Source organism: Ammospiza nelsoni, chromosome 2 (genome assembly GCF_027579445.1).
Source record: "Ammospiza nelsoni isolate bAmmNel1 chromosome 2, bAmmNel1.pri, whole genome shotgun sequence".
NCBI lineage: Eukaryota > Metazoa > Chordata > Aves > Passeriformes > Passerellidae > Ammospiza > Ammospiza nelsoni.
Window position 1 is genome coordinate 78,197,027 of NC_080634.1, and position 22,849 is coordinate 78,219,875.

At 37.3% G+C, this 22,849-nt stretch overlaps 1 protein-coding gene across 1 annotated transcript in view; it reads left to right on the forward strand.

Moving 5' to 3' along the window:
* Positions 1-22,849, forward strand: part of GPC6 (glypican 6) — a 723,435-nt gene that overhangs the window by 585,637 nt on the left and 114,949 nt on the right. The window lies entirely within an intron of this gene.

Below are 22,849 nucleotides of genomic sequence, written 5' to 3' on the forward strand. Positions count from 1 at the left end.
CAGCATATATTGACAGCTACTGTGCATTGTATTGGCCACTATCCAAACATTTTAATGCGTACATTTAAGGCTTTTTTCTGTCTAACAGTATAACAATTTCTCTAAATTAATTTTTGTGGACCAGAGTCTACATTATGTTACATATAGAATCTGGCTTTCTTAAAGCAGCTACTTTTACTGACATATGAGAGAAATATGCTTAATTTAGATAATTAAATAAGTCATATTTCAAATATGTTTACTGGCCATTAGGACAAATTTCCTTGGACTGGGTACATTTACAAAATTGAGATTTTTTTTGCCAGGCGAATCCAAGAAACATCTCGTTTACTGGTCTAGGAAAAACCAGCATCAAAATTATTTGTATTAAATATAGAACAAGTAAGATCCAGTTAATATGACTTGGTGACCATTCTCTGATGACCAAAAAACCAGTATTTTGTGTGTGTGTGGTGTTCCTCAGGACTGTTGAGTGCAGGGCCATGAGTTGGATTTCAGTGGTTCTTGTGGATTCATTCCAACTCAGGATATTTTGTGAGTCTGTAATTCTAATAGAGTAGTAACATGCAAACAAGTCACAATTCTAGTCTGAACCCAGTTGTTGCAGAAAGCTGAGTTCAAATCATGCAAGATGATTTGAAAATTGTCCACTGAAGCTGAAGAGGTCAATAAGAAATGCTCTGAAATTTGATTCTTAGCAGATTGTTCTAGATTTAGATCTGCTGTGCAAATGTAATTTAAAGACTGTTGTTATTAATCTTCAAGTAAAGCTAACTTTCTACAGGTTTTAAGAAAGCTTCTTAGTAATGACAGAATTTTGGAGTACTAAACATAAGGCAGATAAAAAAAGGTGTGAATTTACAAACAGGCTTTTCAAATGATGCCGAACAAAATGCCCTAATAAATGATACAAACCATGGAACTGCTCCAGCATCAGCCAGAGCCACTGGGAACATTTCCATTCAATTTAGGGGGTGTTGGAATCGAGCTCATTTGCAATTTAGGAGCAATATTAGACAGTAGCAATGTTAAATGAGTCAAGGCAGTTAACCAAATTCAACTAAACAAGTCAGACCCATTGGATGATAAAAAAATTCAGCAGCAAGCAAACAAAGAAACCATTGAAATAGATGTGATTGCTGACCTCACTGGGCCTTTCTTTTTATGTGAAACTTTTATTTCATTCACATCTCAAAATCCTTTAAAAGTCACATTTTATTTGGGAAACTAATTGGACTAGCTAATTCTTCCTTACAGATACTTTTCGGGGTTTCTTTCACTTTCTAATTCTGATGAAAACATGCAGTATGAAATGCTTGGCCTGACCTGCTCTTTCCTTGTCTAGAACATTATATATGTTATATGGCATTAAGTTGTCTTTCTTCCTACATGATTAAGTAGCATAATTTGAGATACTTAGAGGTCATGACACATTACTGGAAAGATTAAAATGTAATATTATTCATTAATATAAAAGCTATAAAAATTAGCTTAGTTTTACTCTTGTTTTTGACCAAAACTATAAATCATAATATTTTGGCAGAGCTAGCATAGCTATACTAATTTAATTATTAATCACTGTGTTTCAATTATCCTTGTGAAGAGTGATATGTAACAAAAAAGTGTTTCCTTTCCATGAAGGACAGAATGGTGTTAGAACATAACAACTTCATTCTTGTGACTAATTAATTCTATGAAAATTTATAGACCTAATGTAATAAAAGATCAAAGGTAAGAAAAAAGACCATAAACTAATGAAACTAATAAAATTAACAAAGTATTAAGGCAATCAATTACTAAAGAGACATAAAGGTTAACTGCCCGTGAAATGAACATACTAATTCAGTATTATTATATGATGTACTCACAATTTGTTTCTAAATTTACTTCAGTAGCTCAGGAGAAAATTTACTTACTCTTACTTGTGTCACATTAAAAATATTCACCTTCAGTTCAGATCTATGGTAAGCAGATACACTGGTGATTGTGACAGCACCTTCTGTCAGGATACAATTTTGTCCATATTGCTACCTCAAGCTGAGCTGCTTCCCAATCCCTTTGATATCCAGGCAGCCAAACTCAATTTTCTTTTAATTAGGTACCTAACTTTGTGTGAGGTGGACACAGGCCCAAGCTCTAAAAGCTTCCAACACCTCCCCCTATGAGCCACGTTCCCAGATATTTGATCACCTTCCACACAGCAGCAAACAGACTGAGATAGTTGTAAATTAAAAAAAAAAAAAAAGTGTCCTTAAGTAAACTTATCCTCCTGCATGAAAACTGAAATCACTTACAGTACTATTCTCCCACGTTAACTTTTTTCCTGCTTGGGACAAGAACAATGACTCATTTGAGTGCCCAAGTCTAGTTTTGTTCATTTTCACTGGAGATGCTGTGTCACCGACATCTTTTCATAGAAGTCCTTTCTTTAGGATTTTTCCTTCTGGGAAGCTTAAGCTCCAGAAAAAAAATGTAAACAACGCTGCTGTAGAATGCAACAGGTACATCTGTGATTGGCCCATATTAGATGTGTACAATTAAGGGCCAATCAAAGACCCAGCTCTCTCTGGGACAGAATCAGAAAGAGTTCCTTTGTTATTTCTTCCTTTTCTATTCTTAGCTTTGCTAGCCTTCTGAGAACTTTCTCTCTATTCCTTTTAGTATAGTCATAATGTAATATATATCATAAAATAATTAATCAAGCCTTCTGAACATGAAGTCAACATTCTCTCTCTCTCTCTCTCTCTCTCTTCACCCTGCAACCCTTGCAAGCCCTGTAACAATGCTGTTATCTCAGGTTTCTGAAGATTGATTCAAAGACAGGCAACGACCACATATAGTAAAACTGAAAAGCAGAAATTATAATCTATCCTTGTCAAATTAATGAGGTATTGAAAGAAAGATAAGAACTGTGTCTGGCTGCCTTCCCAGCATTACCCAGACTGGGAAGGACCTCAAGAGGTCTCGCCCAGCCTCCTGATCTAAGCATGGCCCGATTGACTTGGGCTGTAAAGGGCTCTCATATGTGTGCAATATTCCAAACATTTCTGTCTGTTGAATACACTTTAGCTGTGAATCCTTTCCTTAAAAAAGAAATGTGTCATAAAATTAGTATGTTCTGGATCCATAAAGAAAATAAGTGGTGTGCATTATTATGTAGGTACATGGATAGATAAATACATACATGCGTGCTAAATCAATGCAGCAGATTTTAAATCTGATCCATAGTCCAGTGCTCTTATCCTGCAGCCTGGCACTGCACAAGTTTCTCTGCTGAGGATGATATATGGCTGTCAGTGCTGCTTGAAGGAAAAGAGTCTGTGCAGGGCAAGTGGATACACATTTAATGGACCATGGCAGATGAAAAGATGCAAAAAGGTAGGAACAGTTGCTAAGTTCAGTGTGAAAGGCAAGACTGTTATCCCTGACCAAGGAAAATGTTCAGCCACCGCACCTTCTCTGTTATCTGAGCGTCATTTAGCTGGGCACTTAAGAAAATTAAGGCTTCCTGCATCTGTTTTCCCCAAAGATCTATGGTGCTACATTTTTTTATAGCTTGGATCCAATCTTTTTTATCTCAAATACATCTCAAAAATGAGATAAATACTGCCAAGGATGGTGATTAGAGAGGACCCAAGTGACTAGTGTACCTTTGCCATATAATAAACTAAATTATTGCTTTGGCTTGCCTGTGTTTTTTTAGGTACTTGAGAAATAGAAAACCAATGAGTGCTTGTGTCTTGGGGCTGAGCAGAGCAAAAATAGTACAGATTAGTGACAACTCTGGGAAGCCCATAATTGCAAGTGGACTCAGTTTTTGAGTACCGCCCATTAACAGCAGCGCACATAGGTACTGCTGGTTTCATTTGCTATTTCATTACAAGCAGTGGCCAAGAGATGCACCTCCCAATGGCCACCGGTCTGGCAGCACCACCATTTTGATTGTTTTTCTCTCACTCTACATCTCACATATTACTACCAATTTCCAGCCAATTTCCTGTGTCCATTCTTTGTCTGACCCCTGTCTCTCCAAAGCAAATGGAGCTAATTCCTATCTCCCTCAGGTGATGTTTGTTCAGCATTTCTTCTTTTCCTTCTCTCTCTTCTTATTGAGAAGAATTGGAAACTAGCTCATGTCTTGGTTCATCCACCACTTTGCTTCCTGATGTGGGAGTATTTTCTCACTCAGGTGAGAACATTTGCTCAGCTGAGGGGAGAGGCTCAGCACATCCCTGCACTGTTCCTGCAGTTTAATGGCAGGGCACTTGCCCCAGAGGGAAGTTACACCTCACCAGCTCCCTGCTGTCAAAAATCACTCAATTTAAATCCTGTCATGAGATAGCTCCACTACTACAAGCTATTTATCACCCCTTCAGTGTCATTTTGTTTCCTGTGGCGATTGCCACAGAAGGTGTTTCTGCCTTCACTTCTCTCCCTCCCCAGCTCTCATTATTCATTTGGTCCAAACCACATTCCTGGATTGCCCTACTTGATCAGGAAAAGAAAAAAAGGCCAAAAAGATGTGGTTTGCGAAGAGGAGTACGTAAAATAAGGACAATCTAGTTTCTGGCAGGAGCCAGCATCTTTTCAGCCTGCATCTCTCACGCTGCTGCCTGAGCTGCACTAATGCCTGCATAACTCCCTTCCTACTAAGTGTACAAATAACAGGTCTTTGAAAGCTGATATAGCACGATTTGCTAGATATCATGTTCACCCATTTGCCTCCCTACAGGTCATTATTTGAAAATAGATATGCAAATCTGACAATTATACCATTTCCCAGTTACAACAGGAGGAGATCAGAAGTGGGTCTTTGCTCTCTACACCTTTTACATTCTCACATACCACAGAACTTTGCAGAGGATTCTCTCCTGCAAGTACACAGAGGACAGTGGGGATGCTTTTCCTCAAAATCTCTTGCAAATTTATTTTTCATGACTGAACGATATAATTTTTACTGTACCAGTAGACCTGCTAGAGCCAAAGTCAACTCAATTAGTACATTTCATCAGAGATTGTATTTCCAATGCAACAGTTCCTAGGTCTGGTAGTTTTTCCCATTATCCTTGTTCCTGCAGCAGAGACAGGTGGATTGCACAGGCACAGATGTCTGGCATCTGGCTTTAAATGTGCTCGTCTATTCACTTCTGAGCAAGCAATGCATCCCAATGAATTGGCTTCAAAAAGAGCAACTCTAAACAGAAAGATTGACATTTCCTCCCATTTCATACTGCCACTGCCTACTGCAGAGCTCGCTGATCTGTGCCTAACACCAAGGAGTTGGCACTGGCAGGTTCAAACTGGTGGAGTTTGGAGCTACAGCCTACTGAGACAGAAAAGCAGTGAGTCTCTTCAAGTTCCACAATTCAGCAAAAACAGAATAAGTTAATGCCAGAAGAATAGATCCTTTGAAAAGAAGCATCTTGTCAGCCCTCACCTAATAAATCTCTGATATAATCTGGCATTTGGCCTCTGAAAGATTGTCAGCAGTCTTCTTGGGTTAGCTGTGAAAATTGCATATTTTTTTCCAGTAACTTAGGGGGTTGGTTGTTTGGGCAGTTTTATGTACTACCTTTTCATTTGAATTCAGTTGGCTCTATAAAAAGCCTGAAATCATTTTTTTCAACAGGCTTTTGACCTGTTCAATCAAAAAGACCTTGAATGACAAGAAAAAGCTTGCTCAAAATGAAGGCATTTCTACTGTCATTGAAGTGTCTCAGAGGGAGAAAAATAAAACTTACCCATATCTTTTCTGTTTGTTTACTCCACACAATGTTTAAACTGTCCAGTGGGGCTTTTCTCTAAGAAGGTATGGCATAGGCCTTTTGTAGACATTTAAGAAAAAAATGCACAAAGGGGTCTACTTAATTTCTATCTGATAAAAAAGGCCTAGTTGCTTTAATAGTGAAGAACAAGTGCAAAACCAGAAGTGATAGCTCATTTATAATGGTCAGCAGGTATTAGTTTACACTTTATAGCAGGATTTTTTTAATCAAACAAGTGAGGAAAATGTCTAATGCAGTTCCTTCTGAAGAGCAAACTAATACAAGATGGTAGTTTCAGGTATCACTGGCAAAGTTAATTAACTTCACGGGTCAGTCACTGTATATTTCCCACAAACCTTGTAAGAAGCAACTCAGACTAATTATGTGAAAAAGAGCATAGGCGCGGGCACTGCAGTTGCACAGTGTTTATGTAAGAGAACCTTACCTTAGAGGTGGTGCCTAGCACCTTTGACAGCAACTGCAGAGCCAGCCAATGGTCTGACTTCTGCTCTAGTGCAGGAACTTTTGGGGACAACAAATATCCCAAAGGGAAAAGCTCTGACCTTTAATTAACCCACTGTTTGACTGGCAGACTCTAGTTTCTTCATCCTATGCCTCAGAGCTGAAGAAAGGCTATGACCACCTAGGGGAGGATTCATCTACTTCAATTTCTTCAGCCATCCAAAACTTGGATATTTAATCCAAGGTGTCCACCTGGGATGCCTTCACAGTAAATGGAGATAGATGGGTGAGTGAGACTACTGAGATGGATCTGCCCCTGGAACTGCTTGCTCCTCTGCTCCATTCTTCATGTTTTTGCAGAGGATGGTGTTTTCATACCAGACACAATTTCAGACTATTAACGTTAATCTTTCCAGAAAGAGTAAACAGTTTAATATGCACAACACCAAATGGACAGTTGTTATGACCAAGATTCTTTTTTTAGTATTACAATATACAATTGCCCTAAAAAAATCTTCCTCAATATTCTTTGCTGTTGGAGCCAGGGAAGCTTTATGTGACAGCTCTGTTCTGTATTTTCCCATAATAAGAACAGTTTACGCATGCCAACATTCTAATGAAGAAAATGGTAGGAATCCAAAGTGTCCATAAAACCATCTGTGCATGTGCTGTCAATCTGGACTATACTGTATGTGCACAGATCTGCTCATGCCTGAAAGTCCCAAATGAAACCAGTCTCCATGTGGGCTGCTATGAGATATCTGCACTGAATTCAAAGTGTCCAGGTTGTGTTTGATTTGGTACACAGAGAACATGGATATAGTTTGGGTGAATAGAGTGATTACTAATTTTAAATTCCTGGATAACCAGACACCCAGTGCGCTGCACAGTCACAAGCCTGGTAGTTTGTTGCTAACAATCATCAGGTGGTACATTATTTCTAAGTGTAGTAAAACTGACAGTAAACATGAAAGATAAATTTCTATCATCAAATGATAAGATTGTTTGAGTATACAAAAAACTGTGAAGAGCCAGCACTTTGCTGAAAAAAATATGGTCCTGCAAAAAAAAGATTCAGCTGTATACTGAAAGTGTGTCTGGTCTGTGAAGGGCTGCAAGGAATGATTTGAAGGATAGACACACTGAACCTTGGTGGACTTTTATGAATCCAAGTGGAATAAATTCACAACATGATCCACGAGGAATAAAAATCTGAGTGAAGTTTAGGTGCCAACTAGGCACAGAAAATGAAATCTACATATATGCTGACATTTTGCAAAAAAAAAAAATTACTTCCTGTTAGGTCAGTTCAAGTCCAGCGTATCAAAACCAAAGGCCACTTCTTAACCCTGCATGAAATACACAGTGCCCAAGTCAGTACATGACCTTCTTTACCAAATAAACCAATTTTAGTAAGTAACACCTCTTCAATTCATAGAAGTGATGACTTGTCCTAAAACAATTAGTCCAAATTGCTCAGTGGTCACTGCTGGGATTCACCAGTTGACCGCAGCCACCTGAGACAATTTGTGTTGCTGAGATGGGAAAGCATATTGAAAAGGGAAGCTAAGGATACTCATGCAGTGGAGCTCAGCATGCTAGCCTGCTGTCTGCCCAACATGTCACATGGAGCAGGTCAGGAGTGCAAAGCAGATGGCATGGGCAGCTACAATGGACTGCACCTCTGCACTCAACAGATGGCATCAACAGTATACAAGAAAGTCATTGGTGTCCTTGTGGACCTGGGAGCACATCAGGACTGGTTTCAAGTGAAACACCAGTTAAACTTTTCTGAAAATTCATTCTGAGATCATCTCATTGTGATTTGTGGGAGGGAGTGAAAATAGAGATAATAAATAGAGTAATGAGAAATTAAATAAATGCAAATTATTTTATAAAAACATGGTGTTCTAATTACAAAGATTTTAATTGCAAGTGTTGGTAATAAGAAAAATAATTAGTGGTGGAATTATGCCTGAGGATAGCAGTCAGAAGTTATCTCATGATGCTATCTGTTCACAAGACAAGACTTAGGATAAGTGTGGGATGCTCATTGCTTTTCTGCTTTCCATGCTTTGTGAGGTGTTAAAACAGCCAAATTTGCAGTCAGACCATCTAGCATCTACAGATGCAATTTCATATGTAGATCAAGATGATAAAGATACAATCCCTGCCTCAATAAATATAAGATCTACATTCCAGTTAAGTAGGAAGTAGAAGGGTGTGATGCTTTGTGTGCTTGGTAAATACCTTGAAATTACTTTTTGGGCACACTATTATCTGCACAACAAATTCCTGAAATACATTCTCATAGAGATATGCTCACAGCTCCTCCCATCTAAAAGAAGTTTGTTAGGATGTGTGGGTGGTCTTGGTAAAGGAAATTTGGATGCTTGCATTGTAAACTCTGTACAGATATTTTATTTAGGTTTTTAAGTTCTTGTGGCACTTTTTCTTGATGACAGAGTGCTCACAAGTCACTTAACAAAGTGACAACGTAGGCTCACATTGAACCAATGTATGAACAACTATATCAGGAAAAATTTATCAGCAGAGAGTCAAATATCTGCTGTTCACTGAAAATTTTTAGGGGTGAATTCACCACAAGACTGTGATGGCCTTTGGTTCTCACTGCAGCAAAGCCAGTGAGAGCAGCTGCACACATGAGCCTTACAGGGAACCTTGGAGTCATGACTCTGTTCTTGGAAGTCTCTGTTGTTCTCTCACTCTGGGACCAGTTTCAGGTGGATAATATCAGTGTGGGATAGCAGCAGAGCGGGGTTTTTATAAATACTAAGAGTAGGAAATAAGTAATAAGAGTAAAAACAAATATATCTTTCCTACAGCCTGGAAAGATTTTGCAGTACTCTAATCAAGGATCCAAAAGAAAAATATAGATTTTTGTGCTTGATGCAGACATCTGTGAATATGGGGTATCCTCAGTCCTTCCATGACATTGGGACATGTCACACCAGTCACTACAATAACACTTTTAACACTAAGGCAGTTAAAACTTGCAAGAAAGGTTGTTACCAGTGGCCTAGTGTTCAAAGGGGAAAGCAGAGTGGTCATCTGCTGGTTTTATTACCCCCTGGTCTTGTTTTTCTCTGAAGTTCATTCTGAAATGCAAGGCACATCACCAGGTTTATGATTTTTACAACATCTGCCTTGACAAAAATATGACTGAAATGAGAATAATATGGACGTGGTGCCAGAACAGTAAGAACAGTAATAATAATGGCCTCTCTGTTCATTATGATCATCATTTTATTCTCACTATTACACCAAACAGTATAATTTATTGCAGTAATATGGCCTGGCTATGAGTGATTATATAAATACATATGTTATCTTTTTCAGGGGTTTTACATATTCATGCTTTCCTGATGAAAATATATTATTTACCAACAAGGAGAAGGTCTTAGATGAGAATAAAAGCAAATTTATTCTCTTTGGCAGCTATCCATTCCAGATCCAAGCAGGGGATGAGAAATGCATGCAAATGTGACAGCTGCCTGTTGATACTAGAATTCCTATGGATCATCTATTAAAGCAGCACTTTATCATCTTCTGCATTCTGATCCTGAACTGTGTGAATTTACACTTCATAACAGATGAATATAACTTTAAAATATATCCAGCTGCTAAAGACAGAAAATAATCCCTCAGGTAATGCATCTCAAATATTCAGAGCAGAAAGAACCAAGGTTGATTTACCATCTAAATAGACTTTAAAACACTGAATTCTTAATGTTATTTCTTAGAGTTTGGGGACATTTCTTTCTATAAAGAAAGTCAGCAGTTGAAAAAAAATTAAATATGTAACTGGAATATATCTTCATGTAGCAATTTCTGCTTGGTCTCCATTTCACAAGAGATGGACCCAATCTTGAGGATATTTGAGCATCCAAGTTATTCTATTCAATGTCAAACTGTCTGCAGTACTCAGTGATTTTACTCATATATGTCAGAAGCAAGAATTTTCACTTGATCAAGAACTTTAGGATCAAAGTATCTAAATTGCAAAACACCTTATTGTAGTAACTAGAGATTTTTACTTTGTCTTTTGGAAGAAGTCAGTTCTGCTATTGCTTTTTAGACCATAATTTTGCAAATTCATTTTCCATCTAAGAAAATAAATTTAAATTTTAGCTTTGCAGAGCTTTTATTTATTGTGTGATCATTGTCATGAAAAATTGGTACATGGTGACTTCAGTAAAAATTCATGTTAATGCAGTATGTATTCTAGGCTCTTCAATTATATGAAGCATTAAATTTCTTGGGCACATAGTGTCTGGCATCCAAAAGGCAGATTCTAAATAATTTGAAAGCTATTTGGAATCCAGGTCTACCTGACACAAATGTATCAATTTATTATAAGTAATATTTGGAAGGCTGCTGTAACACAGTTCTAAATTAAAAGAAAACTACCAATGATAAAACTATTCAGCAAGCTTATAAGTAAATATTGAGCTTAAACCGAAACTAATATTTTATATAAATGTGACTGCTGAATTTTGCTTTTTGCTTGATAAATTTCACACTTACATCTGTCACTCTAGCAAAGCATGAGTGACATGCTGTATTGTTCCTAAAAGAAAATTGTTAGTCAAAGTTTTTTTTTGTTTTGTTTGTTTGTTTGTTTGTTTTAATTGTTAATCCTGAGGATAAAATTGTGAACTTCTTGCAAATCATACAGCTTTGCTGCACTCATAATTTTTAGGCATACTCATCCAACTTTAACCTGACCAAGCTCTCGTTGCTGGGAATTGTAAAGTGCTCACTGCAGCAGAGCTGTGCTGGCCCTGTGAACAACTGAGCTATCACCCGAGAGCTGTTCTCCACTGAAAAAGAGCAGTGTCCAAGTGATGAAAAGAAAAGAAATCAGCTGGTTTAATAGTTGACCTGAGGCATTTCTTGAGGGCCTGGTAATAAGAGAAGAAAGGGATGTGGCCCATATGTTATTCAGCAAATACCTTTCTGTTATTTCCGCTGATTGCACAGAATCCGAGAGTGACCAGAGAGGGGTGAGTGTCAGCGCTGCTCCCGGGGCACCTGATCCCTGCAGAGCATCCGGAGGCAGGCAGCATGGCTGGGACAGCCAGTTTGGCTTTCCAGGGAGATCAGAATCCTTTTGGCTCCCACAGGCACTGAGGGAAGGTTTAACACATTTTTTTACGCTATTGTAAAGTTGAACCAAAGTGTTTACAGTGACAGTCATGTTTCCAGTAGTGCTCCCTGCTCTGTTTTCAGTTACAAACCCTCTCTCTTACAGTATTCCTGACAAATTGTTTTTTGGTGATAAATATGTACCCTAACGACTTCCTAAACACTGGAAAGGGGACAGTGACAGTAGCAATTTGCAAGAAAAAAAGAATGTCATAGACATTAATTGATATCTCTTTGGTTTTGAGCACTCAAAGGTACTTGCAACTGCAGCTTTCATCAGCCCTCCTTTTTGGTCTGTAATTTCCCATAATTTATCGACTTAGTTTAAAATAATAAAAAAATCTCATAAGATATAAGAACATTAGAACATTATTGATTGTGTTGAGATTAAATGGAATTTAGCAAATACAAGAATCTGAAAAAATGGCACTCTACAATGCTTTCTCATTAAAGATGTCATGGAGTTTTTTGAGAACCTTGCATAATGCTGAAAAAATAAAACTATGACGTGCTGAACACTAGTTTTAAATATTGATATTCATATAAACTGAACTTTGCTGATTTATAGTCATAGCATTAGGATTTTTTAATGTAATTACACAACTGCAAATATCAGAAAATTAAAAAACACAGAAGTAATGTTCTGCCATAAATGCTTATATAGTCCATTATACTATTTAAAATACATCTGCATTTGAAATGAAGTAGACTGCTCCCAAAAGAGAAAAGCTATATATCCGTTCCCTTCTATTTTAGGCCAGTGCTGCTGTTCATTCTAAGACTTCTTCTATAGGGGACAGATGTTGGGAAAGGAAAAATAATATTCTCGCCTACAGAGAAATGTAGAGAAAACACAAATACATTTCATTTAAACCGTGTCTTTTAGGACCTTTTCCCTGATTCTGACTGTGTATTTACACCCTAACTGTGCAGATCAGGAGGAAAAATAACATTCCCTTTCTGCTGCTTTGCTCTTAGCGAAGGAGAAGTCTCTCCAGGTGACAGAGCAGGTCCTTAGCCTTGGGTGGTCAAGACTGTGGGATGTGCCATAGCATGTCCTGCCCTGTGGCTCTTACTTGAGTGACAAGCCCCAGATTGCTCCATCTGGAAGTTAGCCTTCTCCCTTTTTATCATTCACCCTGGCTCTGGTCTTCCTCCCACAGTATCAGTAATAATTTTAAAGCTTCTTAGAGATCTTCGATAAATACATGATGCATCCAAGTGCCAAGAAACTGTCCCTAAGTGAGTTCAGTGAAAGGATTTGATGATGAATAAGAACACTTTCAATTTACATTGACATTTTGAGACGTATCATTTAGCCATCTTTAATAATTTTAAAATAGCCCTTGCAGAGCTTTGAAATAATTTTTTAATTAAAGTGTCATGTTACATCAAGTCAAATGCCTCCATAAGTTTAATTCCAGTTTACCATCTTCACTGATCTTATGATACGTGAAGAAAATATTTAAATTTCATCTCCATAAATGTACTGACTGAAAAACTATAGTTCCATCTTTTAGTTCTTTATTGACTAGGTCTACAGCAGCCACAATTATTTTCTCTGAAGCATTTCTCAAACTACCTTTCTTTGTATGTTTCATCTTACTTAAAAACGCCTTAAATTTATACAGAAGTGTCCATTTCTGAATTGCTTCTCTACTTCTTTCCCCTTTTCCTTTATTAACCTTTTTATAGCCTTATTTATTTTATATTTCTAGTTCAAATGTTTTTAATTTCTCAATAAAATTTTAATTTGACGTATCTATAAAATTAGGCAAAATGTGCTGTAGCATTGTGATTATTAAACATCAATTGTGAAAACTGCAAATATTTTCTAATTAGAAGTTGGAAAAGCAAAATTTCAACTTTTCAGATTGGTTGTGACCCTTTAATCAGTATACACAAGCAATTGTAGAGATATAATTGCTCTGAAGAATATTAAAACAAGTCTTTACCAGAACAGAAAATAAATTATGTGTGCACTGTATACTTTTGCACAGGAGGAAGCTGAGTTATATGGACTCTTACTAGTGCAACAAAACCTTTTCATTGCCAAAAATGCAGTCTTGAAAGACATATCTGGATTTACATTTGGCATCAAGTTTGAAAAATTGCAGCTCTTCAAGTAAATTATCGCCAGCTTTGTAATCTATGATGTGCTGCTTTTTACCTTCTTGGACAGAGATCATAACTGAAGTTATGCCTTGAGGCACCTGAATTTTAAATCTAGAGATTAATATACTGCAGCAAGGACTATTTTTTTTTTAAATGTAATATCATCTATATTTAAGTTATAGCTGTCATTAGCAGCACTAGGAGCTTGATTTTCACACTGAAAATAGAAGAAATCATGTGGTTTTGGTTCTGACTGTGTGCAAAAAGAAAAGACTAAATTATTAGTAGGTAATGAATGTCACTAGGAAGAGAAAAAAACCCAAAACTTTCTTGCATCCTAATTAATTTTGCATTTAAACCAGTGTATTGATTTCCCTACTGTTTTGGTGTTTCATTTTAGTGCTACAAAACCTTGACTTAAAACGTCTCATGTACAGCAACACAAACCTTTCAACTGTAGAGCTGTCTGTGGGTATGTTGAAGCAATGCAAGAATCTGTACTGTCCAGCCACCTGAACACTGTCAGGTGAATTAAAATTTCAAAGCAGGACTAAGTTTCAGCATTTCATTAAATGAATTCCCTATCACTGTCATTTCCAGGTGACTTACCTGCACCAACTTTGGCATTCCACATTTTGCAAAGATGTCAGGTCAGGATTTGTCATAGCACTTCTAAGGAAGAAAAAGATGTTATTTGAGAAGTGGCATATGAAATTTCAGGGGCCGTTACAATCAAATACACAAGTCAAATCAGCTTAGCATAGGAAAGCAGCTCTGTTAGTATTTGTAAAGTGGTTGCCTATCATTCAGAGCAGATTTTTAGAAGGTATCTTAGAAGATAGGACTACAGACAGAGTGAAGAAATGCTCTTTCAAATTCACTGTTTAAACTGCAGATAAAAGATCACCTACCAATGTCAGCTCAAAAAAAATTCTTAATATATGCTTAGGTATTCCAGTAATAAGAAGAAAATTTTGAAGATTGTGTTCCCTTCTACTAAAGCATAAGGAAATTACTTTCAGGACATGAAACACACAGAAATAAAAACAATATTAAGAGGCAAAATTAATCTTATTGTTAGTTTTACCAATATGCCGCTTAACATACAAAGGCTAGACAAATATGTTTCTCTCCCTTTCACATAAATTGTGAATTTTCTTTACCTAAGTCTTAAAAGGCACATTTATAGACTAGATTTAGTGCCCATATTCTGAAATTGCTTTGTCCCCCTACTGTATGTTGTATTGCAGACCCCTAAGGGGAAAATCTAACAATTCAAGACATACTGTGGGTGCTTCCAGTGGGCAGTCCAGACCTTGGCTTTGCTGAATGGTTTTCCAGAGTGCCTGTTTCTCTGACAGGATAACTTCTATTCCCTCCATTGACTGCTCCTCCAGCTTACAAAAATGCTCCATCACTGGAAGTGTTCAAGGCCAGGATGGATGGGGCTCTGAGCAAGCTGGTCTAGTCGAAAATGTCCCTGTCCATGGCAGGGACATTGGAACTAGATGATTTTTGAGGTTTCTTCCAACACAAACTGTTCAATGATTCTACAATTCTAAAATCAATGTAAAGGCCGGGGAGGGCTTGTATTTTCAAACATTTTTATCTGCAAATTATTTCCTGACAACTGATTCTGCTCAGAGTGGGGAACAGATGACAGACTGCAGAGATGCTCTTCAGACACCCTGGAGCTTCTCCCTAAGGAATCTAACTGACACTCCAATGTTGAAAGATAATTTAAAAACATGTTGGGAGATGAGGAGAGAGGATACAAGCTGAGAAATGGGTGGGAAAGAGAATATTGATGATTTTCCTTGATCTGAGTTGCATAACTATCACTGCCCAGCATGAGCTGATTGCTTTAGTGGAATTTGGGCATCTTTGCTTGTGTACAGGTGCTGTGGTAGCTTATTGCATAGACACAACTTTAGTCTGGCTGCAGACTTTCCTAAAGCAGGGATTTTAGAGGCACAGGCCTAATAGCATTGAGAAAAGAGAGTTCTTTGGCTAATCAGCAGATATCCTCTTGTGGACACCTTGCTACCACTGGGTTAATTAGAAAACAGCTGGCACTGACTGGGGAGAAGAGGGAGGTACTGGGTGGTAGAGTTTGCTGAATCCCTATAATGCCTTATTATCTTTCTCTAACCTTTTAGCCTTAATTGCCATTTTAGGAACTTAATGAGATGCATGTTTTCAGAGCTATACCCCTCAAGTGGTAGGAAATGGGTTTGCTTGGGTAAGTGTGTTTAATCCTCTGGGGTTTCCTTTGAACTATTCAATTTAATTGGATTACACCGGGGGTCTGACTGGGTGTGAAGAGGGCCCTCTTCACAAGCCCTTGATTGCTTCATATTGTGTTCATCCTTTTTTACTTCAACCCAGTGAGTTGCAAAATGTGACAAACTGTGTATCTTTGGACTTAGCAAAATGTAAAGTTTGCAACTAGGGCAAGTTATGCTGATTTCTAAAGGAAGACATTTAAAGAGAAATATGGATACATACAGTATCTACATTAACTGAAGTATCTGACAGGAGTTTAGTTTTTTGAGCTTGTGAACTGAGTCATCACATTCCCTGGTGCCTAGAACAACCATTTCATAGCAAGGATATGTGAAAAAGATGAGCAGAGTAAGAATAAGATCAAGAGTTCCTGGGTTTAGAGCTAGAAAGGACTAGAGCAGCAGAAAAAGGGGGAAGATGCTGAGTAAAGATCTTAATAGATACCAAGCCATGCAGAAACTTGCAATTCCCTGTCAGTGTGATGGTCAAAGAGGTGCTCTGCTGGGGAGGAAACCTGAAGAGGTAAAGAATAAAACCTTCTAGAAATAAATACAACTGTATACCAGAAGAAACATTATGTGGACCACAAATTCACGCCAAAAATTCCTGCAGGTTACATGGCCATTAGTCTAACTCACTTGCAATTATAAGAGATATAAATGCTTTAGAACATGGCACAGAAACAGCTGCACTGAGAACATAAATGGAGTGAGCTAATGTGGTGTGGACAGACGATACATCCAAATTTTGTGAGCAGGATTTCAAGGAGGATGTCACACATGTGTATGCTGCTTTCTTCCCTCTTCTCCTCCCAGAGTTACCCCACTTTCCTGGGGGAGGTCACTGCATGAATAGCCATAGTTGCACACATGCAGGCCCAGTCCTACTACAGAAATTAACAAAGGGAAATAAAGACAACAAGGCTGTCACTGAAAAGCACAAATAGTAATATTTTACTACAGGAATGGATTGGGTCTTGTAATGAAGAGACCACAAGATTTCAAATTGTTCTTAATATTTTCTGAAATTCAGTTCAATGCTGTTGCAAAGTAAAGTTGGCAATGAAGTTTCAGGTGAACTGTTTTGAAGTTACTGCATCATTAACTGTGAGGTTAAAACTGATGTCTGTGGGAATAAGGCAATCCAATTTATCTCAGCATCTGTAGGTATTGGTGGCTAAAAAGTAATCTGAAGAAAAATACAATAGGATAATTTTTCAATAAACAGAACCATTTTCTGGACACACAGTCTTAAGTATGATTGAGATATGAAATTAGAAAATATTCAGTCTCTTTAAATCTTTTCCAGTCTTCAGAGATGTAATGGGTGAAAGAACTGACAACTGGGTGGTTGAAGTGCATTAGCCTGAAATAACAGCAGGAAGGAGCTGAAAGCAAGACCAGTGAACAGTATGCTTGTGGAACCCATCTGCTTTGAGCAACGGAAAGTTGCTTAAATGAGGAGGCAGAAACAAATATGAAGGCAGAAAACTGTGGGGTTTTGTTGGTTTATTTGCTCTACCTGTGCATAACTAGATGATCTCTGAGGTCCCTTCCAGCCCAAATCATTCCATGCTTCTATGATAAATTTGCACAGTAGCATCAAGTGTTTGGATTTACCTACTGGTATGGTGGAATAAGTGACTGCAATTTAAACATTCATTATTTTAAAGCCCTACAATACCCCAGAATATTCCTGAACATTTTTAATTTTGCCTGTACATGGCAATAACAATGACATTGTCACCATGGCAAAGACTTTTGGGTTCATGCAAATAAACAAGGCATGTGATAAAATTAGTTAAAGATTGATGAGATGAATGATGGGAAAGTCTACAAAGGATTGATATAAAAAACTGAGATTAATTAGGAAGTCAAAGGAGGATGAGAGGAGAAAAATTTCATGCAAGTGTCATTTGGAACAAAGAGAAGATTTTGAATAACTATGTAAGACAAATTTTAAAAATCTCCAACAACTAGAAATATTTTAAGGGAGATATGGTTGTAATATTTTTGTTAATAAATTGCAAACATACTTTATGTTTGAAAATGTCACAGTAAAAGTAATTTATTAGATTTTCAAATGAAACCAAAGGGAAAAAAAATAAAAGCTAGACAAATTCATAGTTGTCATTTGAAAAAACCTATAGCAATATATAGGACTTGTAAACACTACATTATCTAAAGCAAATTGTAAAAGTTATGAATTAGTACATTCAGGCTCATTGCATAAGAAATAAATCAAGAGATGTTTAATTCTGTGGTTAAAGCACAGCACTATACTGTATAGGCAGTAGGGAAAAAGGAAGAATTTAGAAGAAAAAAATCAATCTTTGGCTAGGTCTGTGTGTGGTAAATATAAAAGGATTGCAGAAGTGCAAGGGCTCTTTGCCATTGTGTTCATAACCTAATTAGGGTGGTAATTAGGACACAGGTAAAACCACAAAAGGAAAAAAAAAGAAGGATGTTAAATTTCAAAGAGTGAGTTTCAGAAGAATGTAAAAGCACAGGATGAAATCAAGCAGGATAAATCAATAGAGATAAAGGACACAGAGGGAAATGGAAAACATTCAAAGATAAATTAATGTATGCCCAAGGGTTGTGCATGTAATCTAGCTAAAAATACACCAGAAATAAAGAAGGCTAATGTTGATGAGCAAAGAAGCCCAAACCTGAAAATATACACTCTGGCAATAGCCAAAGGACTCTATGAAATGAATATAGCTGAAACACAAAAGGTCAGAGATGAAGCTAATAGCACACTCAACAAATTTTAAGAGTTCATTTTTCATTAAAAATTTTAAGAGTTCATTTTTTTCAGGGGAAAAAAAAACCTCTGAAATTTGGAATTAATGAGAAGATAAAGAACAAATTAATCACTGGGAGAGATATATTAAGTGCAAGAAGCTGAAAGAAGGAACAAAAACTGCCAAAGATGTTTTGGGTTCAAAGCAGAAATTTTCATGCTAGAGGACTGCAACTCTGATATTTGCTGTTTACCATACTTTGTCAGCATACTGCCAGGGATTCTATGAATCCTAAAATTAGTTCTAAATTTCTCTTTTAAATTTAAGTCATTTAAGCAGCCAGTTTATGGGTAGATTTATAGGTAGCAGGTACTTTATTAGGAGACTGACCTCTTGCAATTATTGATTTCTATCCTGGTTTTTGGCCCAACATCCTCATAAAAATAACAGTAGAAAATTACAGTTAACACAAAGCCTCAGAGTTTCGCTGCATATATGTTTTCTATGTAACTTTTACTAACATCAGAAGCTGTGAAAGCTCAAAGTCTTCCAAAGTTTCAACCTAGAAAAGGGAGTAAAACTAAAGGAGGAAAATTTAAAATAAATTTCAAGAAGTGCCAGATTTTCCAGAACTAGAATTCAGAACAGGGTATAGTTATGTCTCTCTCTGGTAATGACCATGGCCAAAACCAAACCTGTCTGGTTTAAGTTTTTCATGGAGGCCTCCTAATGTCCAAATTTCCCTGACAGCTCCATTTCTTCTTCCCCCAAGTGTAAAGGGAACATCTGTACTGAGAAGACCAAATAGGATCACAGCTTACGCACTTACTGAGATGCCTAAAGGAGTGGGAGGTTAAATCAGATCTAAAGATAGTTTTATTACCATAATTACAAAAAACAATTGCTCTCTATATAGAATAATGAAATGAGAAAATCAAATGACTAACTGCCTGAATTACGTTGATAAATGCACTACAATATAGTGGGTGGAATGGATCCAGTGAGATAGCTGGTTGAAAATGAGTAATTGATAATCATTTTACACCAGTAGTTCTCACTTGCTACAGCCCATAAACTGTCTTTCTGTAATTTTCCCAGGTATATGACCTTCTTTTTTTTTTTATCTTTTTTTAAACCAAGTAAGAAAATATCTTGGCTTGACAGAAATTCTGTTCATCCCTGATAAAAAGTAATTAAAAAGCTAAAGTACAGGGCAAGAAAAATTTATGTTCCAGGAAGGAAGAGCTCAGAAATCTCCCTAGCAGCAGGAAGAAGGAGAGGGAATCAAGTTTATGTTTTCATTTTGAGTGTGTTACTCTTGGTCCTTTCTTTACCATTTCATGTTAATGCATCCAAAAAATCAGATTTATTCTCACATCTGAAAAACACCCCAAATTAAACCTACTAAACTATCTAATAAAAACTAGAAAAAAAACAAGGTGGAAATAAAGGCTCTTTAGAAAACGCTTCCCAAGTGGCAAAATAATCCAAAAGAACTATTTATACCAACTTAAATTAAGAGCTCCAGATTCAGACAACCTAAATGTCTAGGATGTAAGTGTCTGCATGTATATATGTCTGAATTTTGTATATATGTCTGAATTTTGAGCTGAATCAAGGCTTTATCATGGGATTGAACTAACCCTGTATCCTTAAAAAGAAAAAGAGACTACTTTAATCACTTACATTAGGTGAGATGAACTCTTCTTTAGCAGTGCCTGTCTTTCTCTATGGACTAAGAAAGGGGAAAGGATAGGGAAAGGATGACAAAAAAATATAGATTTTGTCAGAGGTATCTCAGCTGTACATTTTTTGAGACAACATACTCAGGTCAAATTCTTCGTGACAAGCAAGTGTCCAGACCCACTGACTAAGCAACCATGGTTCATTTTGGAGTTTGTAATGGTTCCTTGTAGCCACACAACATTTTTCCCTTCACCATAAGACTTGTGTTATCCCCTCTAAGCTTAACATTTCTCACAAAATCTGACAGGTAAAAACCTGAAGCACATGGTCGAGGAGTTCATGCTTGGCTCTCTCCCAAGTACCACTGATGCGTCAGAGATTTGAATCCTGACCTCACTGTTCAGTTCTTTCAAAATGTGTCAGCAAGCACCAATGTTTCCTTTAAAGTGTATGCTGGTATAAAACAGAACAGTAGTAAATTATTTGACTTTTAGTAGCGTCAACACACTTCTGATAACATAAACAATCAATGTTTTCCCTTTCTTTGAGCTGTGCTGCCTAGAGAAGAAATAGCATTATTCACAGTCACAAGAAGTAGCAATCAGAAACTGAGTGGGATTCATATAGTGCAATGAAAAATGAAACTGTACCCTGGGGTGTACAAGTGGAAATGTTTTCACTAGGAAAAATTAAATAAAATAAAGAAAGAAATGCAGTTTGTCATCAGGACAAAGGGTCCAAAATGGAATATGTAGAGAATGGCCGAATATGTTCCAGCTCTAAGAATTAGAGTTACAAAAATCAGGCCTGGAAGAGAGTAAGAAAATGCTTTTGTTGTCAGTCTTGGTACTTGGATGACATTGGCCAACAGCTGAGCACCCACCCAGTCACTCATGGAAAGAGAATTGGAAGGAAAGCTGAAAAACTGGGGGGGAGCTAAAAACAGTTTAATAGGGGAAGCAAAGCTGCATGTGAAGCAATGCAAATTAAGTTAGTCATTCCCTGCTTCACACCAGGAGGAAGACGGTTGGTCATTTCCAGGAAAGCAAACCCTCAGCATAGGTAGTGGTTACTTGTGAAGACAAAAGCCAACTCTGTTAATGTCTCTTTCCTCCCATTTCCTTGAACTTTTATTGCTGAGTGTTACCTTACAGGGTCTGAAATGCCTTTCTGGTCAGTTGGGGTTTGATGTCCCAGCTGTGTCCCATCCCAGCCCTTGCCCACTCCAGCCCCCTCGCTGAGGAGGCAGCATGAGAAACTGGGAAAGACCAAATGCCATGCAGGCACTGTTCAGCAATAGCCTATCACTGGTGTGTTATCAGCACTGTTTCACTCTCAAATCCAAACAAATCACCATATGGGCCACTTTGAGGAACGTTAACTCCATCCCAGCCGGAACCAACCTGTACATTATCTCAGAAACAAGAATAAGGAAGGAAAATAGAAATTTAAGTTAGAGGATAATGGCACAATATTTCTTTCTGGGACTTAAAGAAAGACTTTGCAAAATTAGAGCAATGAGATTCTGGAATTCCTCTTCATTCAAATAGGGAGGAAAAAATTAATTGCTTTTAAAATTATGCAGCCTCATAATTTTATTAAAAGCTTTATATCATAAGAGACTTGCAATACCAATTCTCAGTGACTCACATCTCTTCCAGTCTATTGTTGCTTGTTGTTTGAAGAAGTTTTTAAGAAAATATATTTACATTAATAAGCTGCTTTTACTCCCTTTTAATTCCCAATTACCTGCACAATCTGCAGGGATTTCGGAATTAACTAAGCTATTTTATATCTATTTTCTCTGACACTGATAGTTGTTTAGCTGAGGTAGCACAGATAGGAATGGCCTGGGAAGAGCCACCCATCAAGAAAAGTAAAATATTCTATCAGCATGTGTTGGGCTCCCTGCTGCTGAAGACTGCCTCTAATTTAAAATATTTTAAGTGTATGTGCAATGACTGCAGGTCAGATATAACCAAAGGCAAAACAGCAAAGGAACTTCCTTCCCAGCCAGAGTGTGACCAAAGCCCTCTTCCAGGAGCTGAGGATAAGCAGCATGCAGCAAGAAGCTCCTTGAGATTGCACACCCTGGCACATCTCCCCACTGACCCCAAAGTGGAGATGGAAACACTTCTTTAATCTTCTGAAATGTGCAATTTGTCTCCAGTCATTCTACACAACTTCATTCTATGCACTCAATCTATTTACAGTAGTTCAAATAGGCTAAAGCAATTTAGAGTCTCTGTGGAAGATGGAAATTCCTATTCCTTATTGCAGAGAGAAACATTTCTAAACTACCCCCCAAGCTCTCTCTGAGCCTTCTCACTCCTCCCCATTTTTTCAATGGGAGGTAGTTAAGGACATAATTTATAAGTTGTTCTAATGGAGTATCACACTGTTTTTAAGAGGATATTTGGAGGAAGAGAAATCTGTAGGGCAGCCTTGTGATTGAAACCTGACAGCCAAACTGAACAAACTACACACATGGAAGAGGGTTTTTTTCATATTTGTCATGCTCTTATATTTTTAGAAAGCAAAATTCAACAATAAAACTTTACAAAGTAAAAAAGGTTATATAGCTCTTCATCCTCTTGTTTTTGAGAGCTGAATTCAGGTG